The sequence below is a fragment of the Elephantulus edwardii genome, unplaced genomic scaffold (genome assembly GCF_000299155.1).
Source record: "Elephantulus edwardii isolate Elephantulus edwardi_28Jun2011 unplaced genomic scaffold, EleEdw1.0 scaffold00025, whole genome shotgun sequence".
Classification (NCBI taxonomy): domain Eukaryota; kingdom Metazoa; phylum Chordata; class Mammalia; order Macroscelidea; family Macroscelididae; genus Elephantulus; species Elephantulus edwardii.
The window spans coordinates 587,875-594,404 of record NW_006399775.1 but is presented as its reverse complement, the minus strand read 5'-3'; positions in this window follow the sequence as shown (position 1 = coordinate 594,404).

The window sequence follows — 6,530 nt, the reverse complement described above, 5'->3', positions numbered from 1 at the left end:
TAAATGTGTAAATTGCTTTTGGTAGTATTGCCATTTTCACAACATTGAGTCTTCCTATCCATGAGCAAGGGATATTCTTCCACTTTTCAAGATCTCTATGTTTAGTAACTTGATCTTCCTGTGCATCAAATTTCTTATATATTAGATGAGGATAAGGGTAATTCTCCTACTTGCGAAATAAACGAATTATGAGAATAAAATGTTAATATGACTTTGAAAGCACTAGGAAACACATTTAGGTAAATGTTGATGGAATTGTTAGTGTACTTTATTGTCCTATGAGGCTGTGCACTCTGTAATTATGGGGACTTCATTGTTGCCTGCGGTAGGAACTCTTTATTGATGCTTACTACAAGTCAGGATCTGTGCTTTATTAGAAGTTTTATAAATTACCCATTTAATTATTATGTCAATTAGGTGAGGGGGTTACTTGTTTTTTTAACATTATTATTTTAGGTTTTAAAGGACAAGAATTCATCTTATCCTACTTTAAGCCAGAAATAGAATTCATTTGCTCCATACCTAAGGTGCCTGGGTTGATGCAGTCTTCAGGCACGATCCATTGCAGAGATCTCTCTCACTCTCTCTACTTCTCTGTTTATCTCTTAGATTTTCATTTTTTGCTTTGGCTTTCTTGTCTTCTACTGACGTCAAGCTTTTCCTGTGAAGTGGGAAAATAGTCTACAGCAGTCCTTGCTTCCAGCTTTATGACCCATTAAAGCAAAGTTCTTTTTCCTTCTGCATCAGAAGGAAAATGCAACACCTGGTCCACGTTCTTGTTCTCCTTTGGGCTAAATGCTGTGACCAAGAGAAAGAGGTATAATGTTTGACTGGGTCTAGAGAACCAATCTCATGTGGCCTTTTGGAGGAGTGCTATGTTTGATATAAAGTATGTTTACATAGGGTAGAGCACCTCCTTAATAGGACAGAACAGGGAAAGTCTCAACAGAAAGTTACCCACATTTGTGCTGTTCTCAGGTGCTCTCAAGTTGATTGTGACTCATCATGACCCTGTGAACAGCAGAGTGGAACCTGGCTTTAACCTAGCCTGTGCCATCTTCACTGTCTCTACCGTGCTCAAATCTCCACTAGTGTATTATAATTTTCATTTTAGAGATGAGAACTCGGAAGATTAAAGTGATTAAACTAAATGCCTGTGGTCTCATAGCTAGAAAATTTCAGCGGAGAGAATTCAAACCTAGAGCTAACTGGGGCCAAAGAGAATGTTTTGGAAAAGATATTAAATATACTTGATGTACCAGTCAGATCTGATTTGACGGTACACGCACACAAAATAAAAAAAAATATACTTGATGGTGATTTAACCATCACGACCATATTTATTCTATGGGTGAATACTGTGAGTTAAGATTTTCTTTTTTTATTTATTTTGTGTGTGTGTATCGTCAAATCTGATCCAACTGGTATAGGAGGAGATTGCCCCTCCTTCTCCGGCAGAGAATCTGCCGGATTCAAACCACATGCCCCTGGGGCTGCACTGCAGTTTCATGCCACTAGGCCACTAGAGCTCCCCAAGTTAGGATTTTCGTATGATGAATCACATTTGGAGATGTTAAGCAATTTGTCTAAGGCCACACTGCAAATGACTTGTAGCTTAGGAATGCCTTATTTTACAGGTACTCATTTTTTTTCCTTCAAAAGGTGCTACTAGTGGTGCTTTATTTTCACCAAGAATATTGGTGTCCTTGGAATATTGCCATGTGTGTTTATTTAACATTGTGCAGCATGGCATAGACTTTTTATCTTAGCTCAGTCATTTACTGAAGCAGAATCTTGGGCTTGCCTCTTAATCTCTAAGCATTGGTTTTTCTCAGCTGCTTCCAAGGTTGTTTAGAAACTCATGCTAATTGTCTAACCTGCATGGAACAGTTCTTGGTGTCTAATTGAATGCATGCTTTCTTCCTTTTCATTGCTTTCCTCATTCTAAGCATGCACAGAAAAGAACCAGTTAAGTGAGGAAAAGTGATTGTTAAAGAGCAGTAGGAATGCCATTTGTTAGTAATCTGCCCTTAAATTAGAAGAGGGAGAAAACACTTCTTGGTAGCCAAAGGGATAAATAATTTCAGAGATTTCCTATTAGTAGTAATGGCCTATAGGTTTTTAAGATACGATTATAAAAGTAACACTTATTGTAAAAAAATTTGAAAACAGAAATAATTAAGAAAATAAACCTCCCGTTGTCCCAATTTCTTTTCTTATGCTGATACTTTTTATTCATTATATATTTCAAGACCACTTGTGTGTATTTCTTTTAAATGGTCTGTACTTAAAAAAAATCTACCATTGTTTAATAATTAAAAAAAAAAAACCCTAAAATTTATTCCAACTTGTTATGACCCTTCATTTGATTTCAGGGCTGTACATTTTTGTGGGAGAAGACTGACTGCCCATCTTTCTCCTCTAGACCACCACTATACTGTCATCACTTTATACATTTATTTTAGAAAACATGGAAACCCAGTATTGTATTAAAGAAAATAAGATGATCTGCTTCTAAGCCATCATACGGAATTTTAAGAATAATATGTTAGAAATATGGAGCCTATCCCAGTGCTAAGGACAGAGTGGTTAATATAATCTACCTTTCCGCAAATTTCATATTATAAAGGAAAAGGATGATACTAGTAAGTAATAATATGGTGTGATGTTAAAATAATACATTCCATGTGAGAATGACACAGGATCAGGCAGTCTTTCATTCTATTATATCACTAGGATCATTATGAGTTGGAGTTAACTTGATGGCATTTAATAACCACTTGCAAATACAGAGGACAAGGTAACTACCACTGAGAAGTGAAGGAAGTCATGCAGAAGAGATAGCAATGGAGCTTCAGTTTAAAGAATGAGAAAAAGTGTTCCAAGCTCAAAAAAGGACAAAGCTTGTTCTAGAAAACAAGGCTCCAAGAAATTACATCTGCATACGTACATATCTGTACACATTCATGCGTACCCACAATTACACATGTAGTTTATAATGGAGAATTATGGGAAATTCTGGGTGCTCATAGAATAGGATGTAAAGGTAGGTTCAGGCAAAGAAGGGGTGTCGATGGAGTACAAGTTGGGACCAGACTGATCAGTGTTTCATTTACCAACCCAAGGAATATGGACTTTATGAATATCAGTTCTAGAATTTTTTTTTGGTGGGGAAATCTCAAGGATTTATTTTTCCCAAATAAGCCTTGCCAGAGATTCAAGCTCCTATTATTCCCCTAAATAACTTTCATAAAGGCGTGCAGAGTACATGCTGACAGAGCCAGGATGAGACTATTCCAGTACACCGTGTACTTCCCCCACTGTCACCATCTGTTTTATTCACAGGGATGAGTGGATTATACAGACTTACTAAAATTCTGTTTATAGGATTGCAATAATTTGGTAAATATGGATATTTTTGTAGGTTTTAATCTGTCCAATGCATGGATATTGTGGAAGTTAACTCATCCTTAATAAGGACTGAATATCAGACAGAATAATAATGAATCATCATGGTGTGGTGGAGTAGGACCAGTGGAGCCAGGCTGCTTGAGTTCAATTTTGGCCAAGACATTTATGAACTGTATAATTTATCAATTGTGTGATTTTAATGAGGGAGTTCTTGTGGCTTAGTGGTAAGGAGCTGCACTGCCAATCGAAAGGCATGTGGTTCAAATCCACCAGCTGCTGCATGGGAGAAACTTGTACAGTCTTCTCCAGTGTGATTTACTGCCTTGGAAAACTTGCTGGAGGGCCAGCTATGAGTTGCTTCCAACTCACGGACACATAACAACAACATGATGTTGATGAAATGTATTGTTTCCTCTTCTCTTGTATTTCATATAAGGAATTTTGAGGTGGTACAAGTTATTAAACACTTGACTGCTGGCCAAGAATTGTCAATTTGAATCAATTCAGAGGTGCCACAGAAGGCAGAGCGTGAGTGATCAGCTGTACGAGAGGTCATAGTCTTGAAAACACTGTGGAGCAGTTCTGTTTGTCCACATGGAGTTGACATCTTACAAAAACAACAGTACTCTCACAGAATGGTTGTGAAGATTAAATATGCTAATATGATGTGTGTTTTATGTTGTTGTTAGGCGCCTTCTAGTGGACTTGCCTCACAGTGACCTCATGTGCAGTAGAATGATCCTGTGACATCCTCGTGATCTTAAATGCGTTTATAAGCTTGTTGCTGCACCAGTGTGTCAGTCTATAACGCGGAGGTTCTTCTCTTTTGCTGACACTCCATTTATCCAAGCATGATATCATTTTCCAGGCCCCACCCTCTTTGGACAACATGTCCAAAGCGTGTGAGATGAAGCTTCCCCGTCTTTGTCTCTGAGGAGCACTCTGGTTGCACACCTTCAGAGAGAAAGTAGTTTGTTTTTAAACAGGGTCTAGAAAAATAAGTACTATTATAATTTTCTTGTTACTGCTGTGAAGTCAAGGCCATCATCTTTCCAATCACTTGCTAAGCAGCTGAGAGCTAGACAGTGAATAAGGATGACAGAAGAATTGATGTCTTTGAGCTGTGGTGATGGATAAGAGTACTGAATATCCGACAGACAGAAAAAAGAACAAAAATATCTTGGAAAAAGTGCAGCCAGAGTGTTTCTTGGAGGCAAAGATGATACAGCTTCATCTCATGTACTTCAGACATGTTACTAAGAGAAGCTGTTCCTTGGAGAGGGATATGATGCATGGAAAGGTGGAGGGTCAGTCAGCAAAATAGAGGAAGACCTTCAACCAGGTGGATTGACACAGTGGATTGTCAATGGGCTCTAGTTTCAGGAAGTGTGAGGATGGCACAAAATATCACAAGGTTTAAATGTGTTGTTGATAGGGTCACTGTGAACACATGTAGTACTTGACTCAACAGTACCTCATAACAACATTTCCTCTAAACTTTTAGGGAAATCATATATATATGCTGTATTCTAGTGGCATAGAGGTGAACTTAATTATTTAGCTTGATGATATTTATTTAACTTGGTGATATTTATTTATTTAATTACTCAGTGAACTATTTATTATACACCTTGCCCATTTCTAAATGTCACAGAATATATTGCTCTAGACTGGTTTTAGTTTTCTTTTATTCATTTAGTAGCTCAAATTTGAACTACACAGCAGCTATCTTGAACACAGAAACTGAACACATGTGACTTTTTGCATTATCTCATGACTCAATTAATTATCTTGGTTTTAGTAGCCTTACAGCAACAGTTAATGAATGCCTTTCAAAATGGGGTAGAGGGGAGGGGGGAATCATGAATGATGCTTTTAACAGTCTACCTTTGGACTCTGTAATTCTGCATAAGTTGTTTCGATGGTAATCAAAGAAGTGTATGCCATACTGTAAAGAGTATTGAGAAATTCATATTAAACATTAGAGGGAGATTATTAACATCATAGACCATGTGCAGACCATTGACACTCCCAGGCTGACTTCCTTCCACAGCACCCTCAGTCATATGTGCTAGAAGTTGTGAGCTAATTTTAAGTTGAGCCTAAAGGGGGAAAAAATAGCCTTGAGAAGCAATATTTGTGTCAACAAATGAAATGAGTCAACATTCTATTATTAAATAGAAAAGACCCTTTGATGCCTCACAATTTCCTAAGAACTTGTGATTTTGCTTTTATGTATGAATTTTCTAATGAATATCACAATTTGTAGACTATTCACTACATGAATGTCATCTCTGATGTGTGGAAGGCATAAGATGAATATGCTATCAGATTGACAATTTGAGGCAGGGAGATAGTTATTTTAAAAATGTCTACAAAGCATGATATAGAATACATGGAATAAATGTATTTCAAGTAACACATTATGAAAATTTAGATCAGATTCCAAAATCTACTAACATTTTTTTAAAAAAAGGTTTTTGAGAGAAAAGTTCTTTTAAAAATGATGTCATAATAAAGGATGTTATTCCATTTTAAAGAAACTAATATCCATAGTGGAGCCCTGGTTACATTGTATATTCCTTGGTGTTGTATTATTAAAGACTCTGTGTCTCTGGTGGTTCAAAGCTACCAACAGTTCCAAGGGAGAACGATTTATGAGTTGGAATCAACTTGATGACTTTGAGGTTAACTGTTGTTCATAGTGCCATCAAGTCAAGTATGACTCATAGTTAGTCTATGAACAAAAGGTCTGAACCCTGTTCTATCCTGTGCCATCCTTACACTTCTGACACACAAGGGCCTATTGTGGCAGTCACCATGTCCATCCATATGGTCGAGGGTCTTGCTCTCATTTGCCAACTCTCCACCATTCCCAGCATCATTCCTCTAGTGTTTATAGGGGTTTCAAAGGACTATTATTTAAGAAGTGGATGTCAATCCGGCTTCCTGTTATTGTTGTTATGTGCTGTCCAGTCGCTTGCGACTCATAGCAACTCTGTGTACCACAGCCCTAAACCCTGCTCGATCGCGTGCCAATCGCACTGCCTCTTACACACCCATCCCAATTACCCCAGTCACTGAATCAATCCACCGCATAGAGGGTCTTCCCCACTTGC